This window comes from Schistocerca cancellata, chromosome 3 (assembly GCF_023864275.1).
Source record: "Schistocerca cancellata isolate TAMUIC-IGC-003103 chromosome 3, iqSchCanc2.1, whole genome shotgun sequence".
In the NCBI taxonomy this organism is placed as follows: Eukaryota; Metazoa; Arthropoda; class Insecta; order Orthoptera; family Acrididae; genus Schistocerca; species Schistocerca cancellata.
In genome coordinates, this window is record NC_064628.1 from 603,204,819 (window position 1) to 603,224,425 (window position 19,607).

Here is a 19,607-nt window from a genome sequence, read left to right on the forward strand (position 1 = left end):
CTCGGTCACATCTTCTATCTGGCAAAACACAAAGATCTGTGAAATGCTTTATGATTTGATATTGTAGTGGACCTAAAAAATTAAAAAAAAATGTGAAAAAGCTGAGCAAAGTCTGCATCGATAGATACTGACAAGATGCTATGCGCTATCTGTACAGAACCGATCTCCCTGAAGAAGAAAGATGACGAAGAAAGAGACAGAGAAAAAACCAGTGGCATGAGTTGTGCGATGTGGACACCAAGTCGCGAGTTCCTTTCCACACCTTTTTTTACTTGTTAAATAGCATTTTGCCTGTCTGCTAGAGGTTTCAGACCTTAATGATCGTTTGCTTCATTTTCTAATTCACCAGTAACAGTAAAAACTTTTAGAAACATCCAGAGCGAAATTTCATTCTGCAGCAGGGTGTGGATATGAAAATTCCTGATTAATTAAAAGTGTGTGTGGGACAGGAACTCGAACCCAGGAACGTAGGAGATGAGATGCCCGTGGAAGTATGGCAAGACCATGGGTAGTAAGTCGTGCTCGTGTAGCTCAATTGGTAGACTACATGCCTGCGAAAGGCAAGGGCCGCAATTTTGAGTGCTGGTCCGACACACGTTTTAATCTGCCAGGAATTTCCGTTCCAGAAACATTTCAAAGAAAAAGCTCGTGATTGCATTAAGATGAAAACAGTTTTCTCTCCCTACAGTGATGTCAGGTGCTGTCCGGCCAGGTGGAAGCAGCGTGGCACGATTTGGACTCGTTTCTGTTCTGGCATTGGTAGGTATAAAATTATTTATTATAACTGTTTGATTTTCTGCAAGAAATAACTTCGATAAACCTAATGAACACTGAGCAGTAACACTACGCTCTATTATCAGTTATTACTACCTAAGCTTTTAACAATTTGCTCTCTCCTGGTGTTCACTGATAACTGACAACTACACTACTGGCCATTAAAATTGCTACACCAAGAAGAAATGCAGATGATAAACGGGTATTCATTGGACAAATATATTATACTACAACTGACATGTGATTAAATTTTCAGGAAATTTGGGTGCATAGAGCCTGCGAAATCAGTACCCAGAACGACCACCTCTGGCCGTAATAACGACCTTGATACGCCTAGGCATTGAATCAAACAGACCTAGGATAACCATGCAGCTTCAACACGATACCACAGTTCATCAAGAGTAGAGTCTGGCGTATTGTGACGAGCCAGTTGCTCGGCCGCCATTGACCACACGTTTTCAATTGGTGAGAAATCTGGAAAATGTGCTGGCCAGGGCAGCAGTCGAACATTTTCTGTATCCAGAAAGGCGCGTACAGGACATGCAAAATGCGGTCGTGCATTATCCTTCTGAAATATAGGGTTTCGCAGGGATCGAATGAAGGGTAAAGCCACGGGTCGTAGCACATCTGAAATGTAACGTCCACTGTTCAAAGAGCCGTCAATGCGAACAATAGGTGACCGAGACGTGTAACCAATGGCACCCCATACCATCACGCAGGGTGATACGCCAGTATGGCGATGACGAATACACACTTCCAATGTGCGTTCACCGCGATGTCGCCAATCACGGTTGCGACTATCATGATGCTGTAAACAGAACCTGGATTCATCCGAAAAAAATGACGTTTTGCCATTCGTGCACCCAGGTTCGTCGTTCAGTACACCATCACAGGCGCTCCTGTCTGTGATGCAGCGTCAAAGGCAACCGCAGCCACGGTCTGCGAGCTGATAGTCCACGCTGCTGCAAACGTCGTCGAACTGTTCGTGCAGATGGTTGTTGTCTTGCAAACGTCCCCATCTGTTGACTCAGGGATCGAGACGTGGCTGCACGATCCCTTACAGCCATGCGGATAAGATGGCTTTCGTTTCGACTGCTAGTGATACGAGGCCGCTGGGATCCAGCACGGCGTTCCATGTTACCCTCCTGAACCCACCGATTCCATATTCTGCTAACAGTCATTGGATCTCGACCAAGGCGAGCAGCAATGTCGCGTTACGATAAACCGCAATCGCGATAGGGTACAATCCGACTTTTACCAAAGTCGGAAACGTGATGGTACGCATTTCTCCTCCTTAGACGAGGCATCCCAACAACGTTTCACCAGGCAACTCCGGTGACCTGCTGTTGTGTGTATGAGAAATCGCTAGGAAACTTTCCTCATGTCAGCAGGTTGTAGGTGTCGCCACCGGTGCCAACCTTGTGTGAATGCTCTGAAAAGCTACTCATTTGCATATCACAGCACCTTCTTCATTTCGCATCTCTAGCACGTCATCTTCGTGGTGTAGCAATTTTAATGGCAAGTAGTATATAAAATCCACCAATAATAGATTGCAGCTGTTGATAAAAAATCCAGAAGACCACAAATTCATCGCGAGTGCAAAGGAGAAGAAACAGGCGTTCGTCCTGTATTTCAAAAGTGTGAAACGGATGTAACTACTCTGCCTGTTCTCACCGTAAGACTGTGATGCGCCGAGCTGCGCGGTGCAGACAGGGAGTCCACTTCGCGAAGGAATCGTCAACATCTGAGCAGGAGTTTTGAAGGCGCAGTACAGACTACTGCACAGCTCTGCCAAGTCAATCCGAACACTTTAATGCTCTACCCGCAAGTACCTGTCCAATATGGACACCTTCACGTCCTCCAAGCCGGTACTTTTCAGATGAAGGCACCTTTGCGACCTACTGCCTAGTCCTCCCCATTAAGCATTCACTTACATCCTGCGTATTCCTCCTCGTTAAAATGGGTCCAGTCACCAACGGCAAAATTTCGAACCACTGCGACTAACAACGAGGATTCCCGCCAGTAGAGGATTCCGTCAAAAGTAGACCGTCTTTCCCAGCCTCCAATGACAACCTGAAACTCTCCGCTGCTACTAAAATATATTCATTTCAACACTGCGACCTACTTGTTTACACCAACCACCTTTCTCCCGAGAATGTCCTTAGCCTCGCAACCGGATTCGAGAAATTCATAGAGGAGGGCTACGAGGCTAGAAAAGTCGCACGCAACTCCTGCACTCGGCGCTGTACCGGAGCGTAGCCGCCAGCAGTGGTTGTGCGAGGATCAATGGTTGCCGCCCTCTGTGGTTTTGGGCCCAACTTCACTCTGCGCCACACAGACGGCGGTCGCATACGCCGGTCTCCGACCTGCTAGGCCGAAGTCTTTGCTCTCACTCTGTCTCGAATCCTCCGCACACTCACAAGCACCCCAGAGATTCAAAATCCGTCAAAACCGTCACAGAGTTAATAAGGAGAGACATGCAAGTTACACAGCGCATACTACTGCCAGTTACCGTGTTTTAAGTATCGTCACATTTGCTGAAGTGAGCTCTTAGCAGCAAATGCCAACTTCAGACAGTAAAGAGCCACTTTACAAATCTGAGGTATATATATCTAAGACACCTCCGAAAATAAATGCCAAAGACGGGGACGAAACGGTCTCTGTCTCAAGTAAATCTATAGGACCACCGCTTCATTGCCTCAAAATCGTTAATAACAGTATATAATAATCCAAACAAATACATTTTAAGTGATTACAATAAATTTCAACCACATTCCAAATTAATTAAAGTATTAGAACTCAATGAAACTACTAACTGAAGTAAAAATAAAAGCTATTACAGTAGTTGGAATATAAAAAAACTTTGAACTTAATTTCCCTAAGGTCAATGCAGCGGATCAAAACTTACAAGGGAATTCAGCTGAGTAGTAAAAGGGAGAACCCTCTGACGATGGTAAACATATGCCGAAATCAAATCATATATTGCGATTTGCAAAGCGGAAGAACACGTTCTCAGAACAGTTACTGCAAAAACATGCAATTTTGACCATTAAAAATCAAAGTAATGTAACCATTTAATGCAGTATTCATATTATATCCACTGTTTTATTTTCTTGTACACTAACAATTGTTTCTGATGCTGTAATACGATTAAGCATGAAAAATCGGTATAAGTTGCATTTATAACTAATCAATTTTGTAGCACATGAAAGTAATTGAGTTATATATGCCTTCTTTACAGATTTCCACTGGTATTGGTTTCTATATCCACTCATAAGGGATTCATCAGTAAGTACCACTATATGTATATGTTTTAAAAAGGATCATAATTACAAACATGCATTATCAGTAAAAACAGTCTCTTCCGAATGACCAAGGAATGTCACATGTTTATTTTTACTACAAGGTGGTCAGAAATTCCCTTTACTAACTTCTAGGACATGTAGAGGGTAGTGAGTACAGAACGTTTTGAATAGGAGCCCATGTCCGGAATCGTATCGTTTCCGTTCTACGACAGTTTCATTTCAGATGTGTACCTCGTCTACGTCTGCTTAAGCAAGAAAACCGTCTCTGTGATCCCTGTTCTGGCATGCAACAGGGTAGGCACGATGAGGTGTACTACGTCAAACTATCCTCAGATGTCACTTATTGTCCGTTTGCTGTGAGACCGAGTCAGCTGTGCATCACCGATGCAGGAAACATGGTGCAGTATACGTTTGCGGAATACACAGACATGTTCCTTGTGTACGGCGAAGCTGGAACTAACGGAAGAGCTGCTAGTCGGCTGTATCACGAACGTTTTCCATACCGTTACACTCCATCGCACAAACTGTTTGCCGCAGTTATACAAGGGCTACGAGAAACGGGTACCTTCACCGTAAGGAGGCAGGACTTTGGTGCTCCACGGCGACGCCGCACTCCCGAATTTGAAGAAGGTGTACTGCGTCGCATTGAAGATAGCGCGTCAACGAGTTCGCGAACAATTGCGCGTGCAATGGCTCTTCGTCATAGTACCGTCTTGGACGTCCTGTATGAGCAACAATTACATCTGTATCACCTACAAAGGGTACACGCTATGGGTCCAGCAGACTTTCCACAACGCGTCGCCTTCTGCACATGGTTCCTGCACCGTTGCATCGACAAGCCTCTGTTTCCACGTCGAGTTCTCTTCACAGATGAATGCAGGTTGAAAAGGGATTGTGTTCTCAATGCTCGAAATAGCCATGTCTGGGCGGACGAAAACCCTCATCCCACGGATGTTCAGGGATTTCAAGACAGGTTTGGAATTAACATGTGGGCAGGTATTCTGGACGGTCACATAATTGGACCATACCTCCTACCATCCAAGCTCACGGGTCCCGCATACTTCGTATTGGAGCCGTTCTTGGAAGCTGTGCCATTGAATGTACGTCAGGAAATGTGGTTTCAGCATGATGCAGCACCACCTTACTTTTCACTGGCTGTCCGGAGACATCTCAACAGATGGTATGGTGAAAGATGGAGAGGACGTGGTGGTCCAAACGCGTGGCAGACACGATCGCCGGATTTAACTCCTATGGACTACTTCTTGGGGGTCGTATGAGGAGCCTAATTTATGAGACACCTGTAGAGACAGAGGAAGATTTGCTGGCACGAGTTCTGGCAACTGCACAAGACATTGAAGAGACACCGGATGGGATGGAGAGAGTGTACCAGAACATGTTTCGGAGGTGCAATGTGTGTAACAACGTTGGTGGTCGCCACATCGAGCCGCTGTTGTAATGCATCGGTACGTTGCGGCTGGTTTCCCTCTCCAAAACAATCCAACCCAACCCCTACCAGTAGGTTCTAAACCCAAAAAAATGATTATCATATTCTTAGGTATTTAAGTGTTTTTAACATAAAATTTGTTGCTTTTCTTGCAGCGCATTTTGGAGTAAGGTAATAAGAGACTGAAAATGAAATGACTCTAACCCGCGAGTGTACACTGCTCCATGGCAATTTCTGAGTTACGTATGAGCAATGTCGAAGGTGTGAAGCAACTGATGAAAAGTGGAAATCCAAAATTTATAAAAGAAGAACGCAATGTTTGACTTAGTGTCTCAGCATAATGACTTCATCTGACATTAACATCAGAAACAAATAAACCTCTATATCGTTGAAAAAAAAAAAGAATAAGGCAAAGCTAAATTATGTCGTTGATAACAAGGAAAGTCGCACACAGAATAAGTGAAGACATTAGAAACCCAGTGGTTTTTTTCTTTGCCTTAGTGAGACAACTGCGTGTCGCCTGGTGTCGTTGCGGACACGTGGCATGGTAATGAAAGTACGCAGAGAAGAGACTAATGGAGAATCATTCTAGCAATGATGACGGCCGCAAATGGGGAACGCCACTGACATAACTGTGTTTGGCAAACGTAGATCGAAATGGTTTTGTTACTGGGGACGAGACTATTGGAAACGGCGAAGCTGGTCGGATATTAGCGTGCTACTTAAGTAAGCTACATCTACTTGACTACATTTAAATTCAAACTTAAGTGCCTGGAAAAGGGTCTACCTACCAACTTTCACACTATTTCATTACCGTTTCACTAGCGAACAACGCACGGGAAAAAAGAACGCTTAATTCTTTCGGTACGAGTTTCGATTCCTCTTATTTTATTACGATAATCGTTGCTCCCTATGTAGATGGGCCTCAAAAGAATATTTTTGTACAACTCACGTATCATATCCGTAATACTCTCTCCAATTTTTCGTGAAAGTTCATAACGTGCTGCCCGTCTTTCAACTTTTTCGATGTCCTCCGTAAATGCTATCTCTCAAGCACAGAATTACTGTAGCAGAGGACGGACAAGCATAATGTAGATAGCGTAGTGTAGATAGCGTATTAGATGTGTTTCATCTAACTGTTTTGCCAATAAAACGCAGTCTTTGGTTCGCCATCCCCACATCATCTATGGAAAGTGGTCGAAGGACGGTGAAACCACGAGTGGGCAACTAGATGTTGAACGTTCACGTCTCGTTACATGCCTGTCTATACACCAGGATAGGTGGCGATCTCTCGTAAGCAGATTACTCTACGACAGTATTGACAGAAGGCAGCTGTATACAGCAATGGAAGAGATAGACGTTCCCAATGGATTGATTGCGTTAGTGATAGCTATTGCCAAAGGCCTTGCCAATGTGGTAATACCAGTTCCCGTCAGATGACCGAAGTTAAGAGCTGTCGGGATTGGGTATCCTGTCTGCCGAGCGCTGTTGGACAGTGGGGTGACACTCGGAACTTTTGAGGAAAGCTGGAGTGCTACTTTATTGAGAAGCAGCGGCTCCGCTAACGAAAACTCACAACGGACTGGATAGCGGTGTGCTTATCTCACGGCCCTCCATATCGGCATCCAGTGACGCCTATAGGCTGAGGATGTCACGGCGGTCGTTCACTGCCGTTGTGCTCTTCCGAGATCTGTTCGGACGGAGATTAGTTTCATAGTTACAGAAAGGTACTACGGAAACACTAGGAGTCAAATTAAAATACAGAATATATTGTCAAGTACTGCGATCACCAGAAATAGAGTAAGACGGGGAGACGCATTATCCTACCGCCTGTTTAATGTAGCCTTGGAAAAGACTGTAAGAGGTGCGGACATGGATACAAGAGGGACTATTCTGTATAAATCAGTTCAGGTTCTGGCATATACAGATGGTATTGACACAGTTGCAAGAACGGCAAAAGCAATGAAAGAAGCTTTGAAAGAGCTGCTAGAATGATGAACCTATAGAAAAACTGATCGGAAAACTAAGTATATGCCTGTAACTAAGACAGGTTATCCAAAGCAGTGCCCATCATCAGAAATTGATTCATTTAACTTTTGATGTCATGCGTGGTTTCACTTACCTCGGATCAGAAGTAAGCTACAAGAACAATGTCAGTTCTAAAATTAAAAAAAAAAAAATCGAATATTGTCTGCCAGCCACTGCTACCACGGCCTCTGAAAGTATCTGAAATCTAAGTTAATCTACGTTATTGTTCAGGAAAACTAAAGCTATGCTGTATAAAATTTTCGTAAGGCCACTGATAACATACGGCGCTGAACCATGGACATTAACAATATATGATAAAAGACAACTGGAAATATTTGAAAGAAAAATCTTGAGACAAATTCTTGGGCCAGTGGAAGAAAATGGGGTCTGGAGGAGGGAGATTCAACTATTATGCACTGAAGCGCCAAAGAAACTGGTAGAGGAATACATATTCAAGTACAGTGATATGTAAACAGGCAAAATACGGCTCTGTGGTCGGCAACGTCTATATAAGACAACAAATGTCTGGCCCAGTCGTCAGATCGGTTACTGCAGCCACAATGGCAGTTTATCAAGATTTAAGTGCATTTGAACTTGGTGTAATTGTCGACGCACGAGCGATGGGACACAGCATCTCCGAGGTAGCGATGAAGTGGGGATATCCCCGTACGACCGTATCACGAGTGTACCGTGAATATCAGGAATCCGGAAAAACATGAAATCTCCGACACTGCTGCGGCCGTAAAAAGAACCAGCAAAAACCGAACCAACGAATACTAAAGAAAATAGTTCAACGTGATAGAAGTACAATCATTCCGGAAATTGCTGCAGAGTTCAATGGTGGACCTCCGACAAGTATCAGCGTTCGAACCATTCATCGAAATACAATCGATACGCCCACTCGTGCGCCCCTAATGATCACTGGAAACATGTTGCCTGGTCGGACGAGTCTCGATTCAAATTGTATGGAGCGGATGGACGTGTACGGGTCCTATGACAACCTCCTGATCCATGGACCCCGCATGTCAGCAGGGCACTGTTCGAGCTGATGGATGCTTTGTAATGGCGTGGAGTGTGTGCAGTTGGAGTGACAGGGGAACCCTGATACGTCCCTGACAAATGACACGTAAGTAAGCATCCTGTCTGATCACCTGCAGTCATTCATGCCATTGTGAAGTCAGACGGACTTGGGCAATTCCAGCAAGACAATGCGACTCCTCACAAGTTCAGAGTTGCTACAGAGCGGCTCCAGGAACACACCCCTCCTGAGTTTAAACACTTCCGCTGGCCACCAAACTCTCCAGACAATATATTATTGAGCAAGTCCATGTCACTTCGTGTTGCGGTACTTCTGCGTGCTCGCGGGGGCCCTACACGATATTAGAAAAGTGTACCAGCTTCTTTGGATCTTAAATGTATGACCAATATACTGAACCAGATGTTGTCAGCTAAGCTATAAGCGAAAGACTGGAATGGGCAGGAAATGCACCGAGAGGAAGAAAATCAAAACTAAGGTCGTAGGAAGGTGTCAGAGAGGACATAAGGAAAACTGGTGGAGTTCAGCACTAAACAGGTCTGAACGGAATGATGTTCTACAGAAGGTCAATGCTCACAGGAGGCTTTTGTCATAAGGATGTTGTTGCTGTTGTTGTTATTGATGATGATGATGATGATGATGATGATGATGAGGTGACAATTTGTGGCACATGTGACGACAGTACAGGAACAAGTGTTTCTGAGCTCACTGTCCAGGGCACATTGCTGGATGTAAGACGGCCCTTACGTATTTTCTTGTCGATCCGACATCTTTATCAATTACGACTGCAGTTGGGACGGTATTTTCGAGACTGGAGCGAGGATCAGTTCGGGGCAACTACATTTCATCATTCACCAGGCAATTAGTCTTGATCATATACACCATCATTCAGGCGAATGACTGGTCAAATGTGCAGTGATTCATGGACAAAGACCACTAAGGGGATTATAAAGCTAAAGGACCTGTGTCAGTAGCTGAAGGTACCATGACAGTTGGGGACTATGCCAGCATTACTGAAGACCATCTGTGTCCCTTCATGCTTGACGCTATGCCCCTCAGCGACGGCATCTTCCAGCAAGACAACGGTCCGTGTCAGAACGTCAGAATTCTGCAACCTTGGTTTGAGCACCATGACGGGGAAGTCACGCTGATGTCTTGGCTACCAAATTTGCCTCATCTAAATCTGATACAATACATCCGGGACGCTATCGGCCGCCAGCTCCGCGCCCACAAACAAGTGGCTCGTAGTTAATGGAAACTGCGTACACAGTAGTGGACTTCTGTGGCCGCATGCTTCCAGAAACAGACGTCTCTAACCAGTGCTGCACAGAATCTCTGGTTTATTTTATTCCAAAGGTGGAACGTGGCGCTATTAAGCAATTGCTAAGATATTTTGGCTTACAAATATGTGATACGATGTAATGCATGAGTGAAGTCCTACCAGTTGTGTTTCTTCGTTGTGGCAAAACAATCAAAGATGAACTATTAAATCTTCCGGAAACTATGGATCATTTGCTTCGTTTTGCCAGATCAGATATCAATCTTAATTTTCAGCCGAACTTCAAATAACCAAACCGGTAGAATGAAAGCTGCTGTCAAAAACACTTTCTTTGTGATACCACTTCAGTAAGTTCCAACATGTGTGGAAGATTTATGAGAGTGTGTATGGAGTGTCACGTTTTTATTCGATGACTGATACCGTTTATTAACAAATAAATACGCGGTTTAAAGGAATGAAGGACATTATAGACTCATACATAGCAGTAAAATATTTGTTCTTATCTAATGCTTGTGACCAATACCTCAAAAGTTAAGAACACAGTTTCATAATGGTATAAGCTGATGATGTTCCTTCTCGGATTCCATTACATATGATACTGACTGTACGTTAATTGGAAGTGCAAGTATCAGAGTAGTCTAGAGTACAAGACTTATCAGAGCTACTGTTCGAAAAACACAACTCACAGGTAACGAGTACCCATGAAATAGGGCATACATCCTCATGGACGTACCAGTGCCGTGTCTGTAGGAACAGCAGAGCTTACTTTAATCAGGCTAAAAAAAATTACATCATGCACTGAGAGAGGAAACTTACCTTATTCGACAATTTTATTATCAGAAAGGAATATTTCTGACCTCAGTGACAGTTTTCTAGGTAAAAACACTCTGAAAATTCCTTTCATTATTGAAAAAATCTAACTCAATACACACATGCATTACCTTGGTAGGTTGTAGTTCAACTGGGGTATTCATACTTATGTCCTTCTTTCAAATTAATTTTTTCGCTTGTAGATGTTTTTCAACACTGTATTAAGTATTATTTCACCTTTTTGTGATAATATTCCAAACTATTATTAACCAATATTGAATACTTTTATTCCGAATGCAATAAGTTGATCTAAGTAAACTTTAAATTCGATTTTCATTAAAATTTCCTCTTGGTCTTGTACAGTTCTTCAGCAAATGTGATGATTAGCAGAGTTCTCTTACGTAAGTGTATACCATTGAATATATTGTTAAGATAATATTTTGGTTAATCAAAGGAAAAAAATATTTTTTCTGAAAAAGCTGTTCTTGGGTATTCTACTATCTTATCAAAGAGCAAAGAGAGAGGACAGTGAGATAAATTAGTGTGTTGTGAGTGGTTGGGGGAGAGAGGTGTTAAATGCATAGGCAGGGGTGGGAGAGGAGGATGTACTGAGGTGCAAGAGTGGATGGTGTGAAGATGTAATGTGTGTGAAGGAGTGGAGGGTTGAACGATGGGTGTGTGAACGGTATGATGGCATAGCATGTGTGTTTGTGAGGGGGGGGGGGCTGAGGGTTGAAGGGCCAGATTGTGGAGAGTATAATGGCATAATGTGTGTGTGTTTGGGGAGAGTGGTTTATGAAGATGAGAGAGGATAGTGAGACAGCATAGTGTGTGTGTGTGTGAGGGTGGGAGGTAGTGGGAAAAGGGTTGATGGGCTAGAGTGTGGACACTATAATGGCATAAGGTGTGGGAATTTGGGGAGAGTGGTTGAAGAGCGTGAGACAGCAAGAAGATGGCATAGTGTGTGTGAGTGTGTGTGTGTGTGTGTGTGAAATCGGAGATTATAAGATGGGAGAGTGGATAGAATGATAGCATAATGTGTTCGTGTACGTGTGCGCACAGACTGGGGTTTCAGGGTCAAGAGAGTCGACAATATGAAGGTGTAGTGTGTATGCGCACAGAGGTGGCAGTCGGGGCTAAAGGGCGAGAGAGTGCACAGTGCCAAATTGTGTGTGTGTGTGTGTGTGTGTGTGTGTGTGTGTGTGTGTGTGTAGAGGGTGTTGAAGGTTAAGGCAGTGGACAGTGTGACAGCATAGTATGTGTGTTGTAGAAGGAGGGGTTGAAAGATGATGGTGTAATGTGTTTGAGGACAGTGTGACAGCATAGTATGTGTGTTGTAGAAGGAGGGGTTGAAAGATGATGGTGTAATGTGTTTGGGGGTGGGTGGATGATGGGTATGAAAGTGGGCAGTGTGATGGCAACAGCTTGTGTGTGAGTGTGGGGGGGGGGGGGGGAGGGAGAGGGTTTAAGGGGCAGGGGAGAAGGAGGTTGAATGGGGGCTGTCAATGATGGGCTGCGTTCGACTCTCTGATAAGATGAGAAAGATGGCACTCTTGTGCAGGAAGGCCTAATTTAGCATTCGCCTTGTGACCCCTGTGACTGTATTTATGCATCTCATTTCTTTTAAAGATTTTCGTGGTAATTTTCCAGATTACCACCTGGTGACAGTGTTTCTAGGGCACATCATTCCAATTAGTTTCCTGCTTGGCATATTCACGAGAAAACTCATTGAGTCGTTGCTTGAAGACGATGGTGCTACTTAGTTGTTGCATTTTTATGCAATATTACAATTACCTGATCATGAAATGTTATGGACATATACTATTAAAATTTTTCTTTATTACATTTGTTGCAGGTACTTGCCTGAGAGAGATTTGTGTGTAGTTTCAGATAAATTGTATTTCATCTGTATTGTTGTTACGATGACAAATTAATGACATTATCAATTTATCTTATTTTCAGAACAGGACGAGAACTGGTGGAATGTTAAGTCAACGTACATGAGAATCACAAAATGGCTACTGCGTTAGTAATACAATATCAAAAAATTGTTATTTATTTAATTTCTAACCTAGAATCTATCATATTACTTGTATCTTTGAAATATTCTGCAAATCCATGAGTGGAAATAAATTTTGCAATAAAATTTGTTTTCTTGTACCTATACATTTGTTTATTAAGTACATAAAATGGATAAGAACTCATTTCAGAGAGAAATTAAAGATACTGACTGCTTAAAATAATTAGTAATAGACACTTTATGGAACCTACTACTTAGACATGTATATTAAAAATGGGAATCTTTCCGCATTCAGTCTGTATGTAACATTTCGTATGACCGACACTAGTTAATACAAAAAACTCAATTAAAACCGACTGCCCTGTCTTAAGATAAAACTTTATCTGTTGCGAAAGACGTATGGTACTGAGTCAGCAGTGGAAACTAACAATTTAACATACGACTATGTGTTCTCAGAGTCTTTCTGGTGGTATGTCTGAATAAAATTTTCTGGGTTTTCAAGCTCTGTCAGTTCTAATCAGGTTCTCAAGTTTTCGATGGCTATTCCCACCATCGTCGTCAGGAAAGAAATCCACTGACTGACGATGCTGTTCTTTTCACTTTATTGTTATTTCATCCGCCATACCCCATTGCGTTGGAGATGGGGTGGCAGTATTACAGTCAACTGGGTTCTTCAGCCAATAGATATTATTATCTAACTTAGAAGCTACATAAAAAACTATCAGACATATTTACCATGAATTTAAAATTATTTTAAAAGATTATGTAAATGGGATAATGTAAGAAAAAATACGGTCTTAATGAATAGTTTAAAACATTGATACAAATCTGGACGAACTGCAGATTTAAAAACATCATAAATGATATGAAGAACACTAATCGCTTGAAAAAACACTTGATGTAACAATTGAAAAAACTTGAAACGCAGTGAAGACGATGGAAGAGAGATTGACCATTAAAAAGTGGTGTACTGTACACTTCCAATGAAACTAGAAAAGAACTGCCCTGGGAAGATAGGTTGTGAGGAAGAGATAGGTGTGTAAGGAGGGAGCTAAGAGATTGGTGGTGATGAGGACTGAGGACTGGTAAGAAGTGATGATGAGACAGGTAACTGTGGAGAACAAGGAGAGAGGGGTAACTGGTTTTGGTGTCTACTAATTTGAAAAGAAATGGGGTAGGTGTGACATGGAAGGGGAAAATGTCGAGGTGTTGAAAAGGGAGAGGATGAAGTGGGAGTTCGTTGGGGACTGTGTAGGGTCACATGGATTCACAGTTGGTGGAATGGATATGTGTTGGTGGAGTTCATGGTCCAGGAGAGGGTTGCAATGTCTGTGACAGAGGAATTGTAGTGTGTGCAGGTGGAGGGTTGTGCGGAGTGTGTAAGTGGAGGCATGGCAGCACTAGGACTGGAAGGGAGATGACGCTATAGGATTTATGGAGTCAAGTTTGAAGATGGTGTAGGTTAATCAGATATGTGCAGTGTGAGTGAGGAGAGGTAATTTGATGAATTGGTAAAGGATCCTTGTGGGGGTAGGTAAGCAGAAGCATAGAGCAAGGCAGAAAGCTTGGCACTCAAGGATGTGGTGTAACTTATAGGACTTAGGTGGTTCAGATATCTATTTAACATTTGCATAACAAAAGATGGGGAGAGGGGGAGGGATCAGGGATTTGTATGTGTGATGGACAGTGGAGAAGTGTAGCCTCCATACTTAGCCAGTCAACAGTATAAGTAGTTTCAGTCTGTTGTGGGCTTTCTGTTGGATGGCTGGTAGGTGATCTTTCCACATTAGTTGCCAGCCACGGTTTAGTCTAAGGTACTTTACTGCCTTAGTATGCTGAATAGGAGACTCGTAAATGGTGATGTAGAGGCTTTGGAAACAGCTGGTACAGACACATCCTATAATTATTGACTGAGTGAAACGCCCTGCTGAACCTGCAGGACAGGACAAGTAGTAGGAATGGTGGAAGGGGGCCAGAATGAGCGGCTGTCAGTTACACTCCAAACATAACACTTTATTTAGTTGTCCAAACATTACAGCTCAACTTCTAAGCTTAACTATTGACAGAAAACGTCTTTCATTCTAAAACTGCTGAAGGCCCATGCTTAAAAAAACTGCAACCAATTTTCCAAGGGAGAAGGCCCAAAGCTTTTAACCTTAAATAGTTTTTAAGCCCAAGTGATGTAAGACCTGCTATGTAAGAATCCAAAATTTTAAAGTGGCTGAAGGCCTGTCATTTTGAGAACGACACAACTACAATAAATTTTCAACATGCAGAAGGCTTTATCTTGAAAGAACCTTAAAACTTAAAGCAGCTGAAGGCCCATGCCTTTTAAAAGCAATACAACGACAATAGATTTTCAAGAGACAGAAAGCCCACTTTTTTATCTTCCAAAAGTTAAGACTTGCCCAATTTAGAAAACTTACTTTTAAAACGGCTGAAGGCCTTTGATTTGAAAAAACACAATTACAAGCATAAAAATCCCAAACATAAGCTTTGAGCCATTAAAAATACACAAATAAATGTCAATAAGAAAAGCAATATAGGCAATGGCTCTCAGAAGTTTCCTGGGGGCTCGGTCTGTCATTGAAATCTTAACGATCGCTTAGGTGAGGCAAGAAGTCGGCCCAACTATACTCGATCCGCCGGCAACACAACCAAGAGACAGTCAGCAACCCACCGACAGGACGACTTGCTATCCACCGACCAGTATACGAGAATTCCAAAGCCAAAACGTTACAGACGTAGTCTCCCACAACCAAAAATACATTAAGCTGTCAAAAACTACAAATTATGTTAGACAGCGACAACAGGTGAGGAAAGGAAGTAATCGGAATACTAATGGCCACAAATCAGAAAATTCCCCTGGTGCACTTGAATTCCAAACCGGGAAATATAGTTAATTCCATCACACGGCAGCGAAATCTTCACCAACTCGAACACTCGCAGTTGCTCCCAGGAAAACCGCCAACAGTGAACCACCAACCAAAGGCACAACGTGAACAGACGTGGCTTCGGTAATAAAATCACCACTCAACTTTCATGTCCTGGGTCAGTGAGCCACGAAACTTGTAGCATTCGGAACAGCCCCCACACGCTCCGACACTGCAGAGACAGCGAGCGGGCCCGGCCGACTACGCCACGCGAGACTTCTTTCCTGCTCCGCTCCAGCCGACCGACCGGCTGCACACCGCCTAGCCGGAACTGTAAGCGCCAGACCAAAGATGGTATACGGTGCAAATATCGATGCACACCGCTGCTACCACACGTAGAAAGAGGAAGAACCACGGCATAACCGCAATAACCGCGGGAAACCAAACGCAGAGTAACAGCCAGGTTTTAAAGCAATGCAAAAGCCAGGGTCAGCACGGCTCACTGGGTTTTTGGAAGGACTAATTTAAGGAGCCATTGGTTACACCAGGAGGTAAAGTAATTGAAGTGGATTTTGAGGGCCTATTAGAATTTCTGGAGCGTAAGATAGCGGGCAAATAAAGCAACCTCATCAGCATTCTGAAGGAGGTAAACAGGGTGAAATGGTTTGGGCCTATTGGCAGTGTGTAAGAAGTAAACGAGAGGGGAGAGAACGGAACCTTGGAACACTTTTACAGTGGGGTGGAAGCCCAGGGAATTGATGTTGTTAAAAATGAGGGAGTATGGGTGATTGGAGAGGAAATATGCAATAAAGCGGAAATTGTTGATTTGAGTACATGAGTCTGGAGTTTGAAAAGGATCCCAAAATGCCATATGAGGTTTCATGCTTTCTCTAGGTCAAGGGAGATAAAGATAGCGGATTTACGGTTGTTGAGCAGTTAATAAGGAGATTGGTGAGGCTAAGGAGTTGATCGTCAGCAGAGAAGGAGCGTTGGAAACTACACTGCGTAACAGGAACTAGATGTTATTGCTGCAGATGGTAGGGTATGCCTCAGGAGAGAATGAATGTAAAGGCCTTGCTAAAGGCTAAGTTGAGGAACACTACGCAATATGAGGAGTGTAAGGTTTATTTGAGAAAAAGCAGGCTTTAGGAGATTTTCCATGGGCCAGGCTGTTAGCCTGTGGGGAGGACAGTCATGTAAAGGGTTGCAAGGGTGACGAGAAAGAAGATAGGGCATACTTTGAGGTGTTGATAGGTAATACAGTAGTGACCAGGAGATATGTGGTATTTTCTGTGAATGCTTGTTTTATGTCTTGTGCGGAAACTGGGGTATTTAATTGAGTTTCCATTATGTTTCTCAAATACTGGAAGTTGGGAGCCTAGCTGGGTGTGTGGTATCTGTGAGTTTGTGAATGACAGAGAATTGGAAGTAGTTAAAGTGAGGAGAATATGTCTGAGACATAGGATGCAAAGTGAGTGGCTTTGCTTAGCTCGTTAGGTAGGGATGATTGTTGTGAAGGATTCGGCAGTGGGGAAAGGGATGGGTGCCAATAAGTCGGTGGAATTCTTACCAGCACTTAGAAGTTAACTGGGAGCATATCACTCACTGTGGTGAATGTAAGGCATCAGTCCTGGCGTTTTTGGCACCGAAGAAATTTATAAGATATCGCTGTATTAGCCAGTGTCTTCTGAATGTTTCCTGACCATAGATCCGTAGGAAGTATTGATATAGGTGATGGGATTCATGGAGAAGTATGGATTGCCGAGTGTGGTGTTGAAGATATATGGCTTTAGTAGGGATATAGTCATAGCAGACAAGGTCCGATAAAGGAATGCTGTGGCATACTGACATGATTGTGTTGGTGGAAAACTAAGAGGGGGATGGGAGGTGGATTCATGTCTGGGTATCTATGGACTCCTGGTAGACAATGCAGTTGGCAGAGAAGTAGTCTCTGACAACTTTTGAATGGAGAGCATGATGGGGTTCACTTGTAAGGGGGTGTGTAGTATATGGTGAGGAGGACAGGTAGGTAACCACTACCATTTGGATTGTGGACATCTGCAATGAGGTGCTGAAGGAGATTCTGAGATGCTTTGAAGACAGCTGGCGAGTTAGTGTTTTCAGGACAGGTGTGCTGCAGTTCAGGGTCAATGACACCTTGTAGGAAGTCTGTAAACTGACACAATCGCTGGAGTTTTGCAGGGGATGTACAGTGGATGTTGGGGCCAGTGGCAATAACATTTGTGAAAAAGGCACAGTCGCTATGGGTGTGAAAACCATAGGGGTTGGCATTATTAGATTGGATGTAGATGGTAGCACAGGTAAGAGTTTGGGATTTGAAGAGGTTATGAATAAGGTGTTTGGGGGAATTTTTAAATAATGGTTGTGGCCAAACAGTGATATCCTCTGACTGCAATTTGCTACTCCACCCCTGGTCAGTGTAATGGGGTTATCAGTGTGGTGGAGGATATAAGGATAGGCACAGATGGTGTGGAGGGGTTGGAGGAGCGGTTGATTGAGAAAGAAGGTATTGAAGATGTGTTGAGACAGGGCATGCAGAAAAAAGAGGTTGTTGGTTGGTAGAGAGTGGATGTGGCTTTATGAGATGCTGCACTGCGGTTGTGGAATGATAATAGGCTACGAAGGAGGTTGCATGGGTTAGTGGTGGAGAGATTTATACAAAAGTGTTGAGATGGATGAAGAAACGTGGACCTGGTTTCGGGAGTTTGTGGCTTGGGTGATGAAGTGGAAAGCTGAGCTGGTAGTGTGGGAGATATGCTAAACGTTGTGTGGTCGCTGGAAGAGGTGAATGTTTTGGAGGCTGATGGTTAGAAAACAGATGTTGTCCACAGCAGCCTAGGTAATGTTAGTGTCATTGCCAGTATTGCAGGTGAGGAGGGGGATGGAATATAGGTTGGGACATTGATTAAGGAAGTGCTTACAGAGGGGGCAGGTGGGAGGATTCTTGCAATCAACAGTAAGGAGGTCGTTATATAGGAGGCATTTTAGGTCAGGAAGGATTTGGGAGGTTCGATTTTGTGATGGCAGTTGTAGATGAGGGCTCCCTCGATGATGATGCAATCATGGGTGCTTCTTCTGTGAGTACGCCCACGGGGAAGGTGATACCAGAGTCACTGAAGATATGGCGAGAGGTGCTACTTTCTGTGGAAGGACTGGAATTGAGTTCAGCGACCACCTGCTCTGTCGTGATCTCAGGACCGAGCATTGTAATAGTGACAGTGAGGGTGAGGGATGGTGAGAAAGCTGAGATTGTTTGGATGGGGGGATGGTGCTGAAGGGATTGGGAGAGGCGTATGAGGGTGTTTGAGGTGAAAGTCTGTGTGAAAGTTGGTACTGGTTGATTTGATGAGGACAGGGTCCTTGTGGGGGATGATTTGGGTGATTGTAATATGGGGGACATGCTTTCTGATGACATTGTAATTCTGTCAGAGACAGCAAAGGACTTGGAAGAGCAGCTGAACGGAGTGGACAGTGTCTTGAAAGGAGGATATGAGATGAACATCAACAAAAGCAAAACGAGGATAATGGAATGTAGTGGAATTAAGTCTGGTGATGCTGAAGGAATTAGATTAGGAAATGAGAGACTTAATATAGTAGATGAGTTTTGCTATTTGGGGAGCAAAATGACTCATGATGGTCGAATTAGGGAGGATATAAAATGTAGTCTAGCAATGGCAACGAAAGCGTTTCTGAAGAAGAGTGTCAACATTGAGTAAGGAAGTTGTTTCTGAAAGTATTTGTATGGAGTGTAGCCGTATATGGAAGTGAAATGTGGGCGATAAATAATATAGACAAGAAGTGAATAGAAGGTTTAGAAATGTAGTGCTACAGAAGAATGCTGAAGATTAGATGGGTAGATAACATAACTAATGAGGAGGTATTGAATAAAATTGGAGAAAAGAGAAATTTGTGGCACAACTTGACTAGATGAAGGGATCGGTTGGTAGGACATATTCTGAGACATCAAGGGATCACCAATTTTGTATTGGAGGACAGCGTGGAGGGTAAAAATCGTAG

General features: G+C 43.4%; 1 long non-coding RNA gene across 1 annotated transcript; it reads left to right on the forward strand.

The window, feature by feature from the left end:
- The first annotated feature begins 687 nt into the window (after positions 1-687).
- On the forward strand, positions 688-12,793 carry LOC126176840 (uncharacterized). The gene is made up of 3 exons (XR_007535673.1): positions 688-759; positions 4,016-4,062; positions 12,639-12,793. It is a non-coding gene; the product is annotated as an uncharacterized LOC126176840 (long non-coding RNA).
- The last annotated feature ends 6,814 nt before the right edge of the window (positions 12,794-19,607 follow it).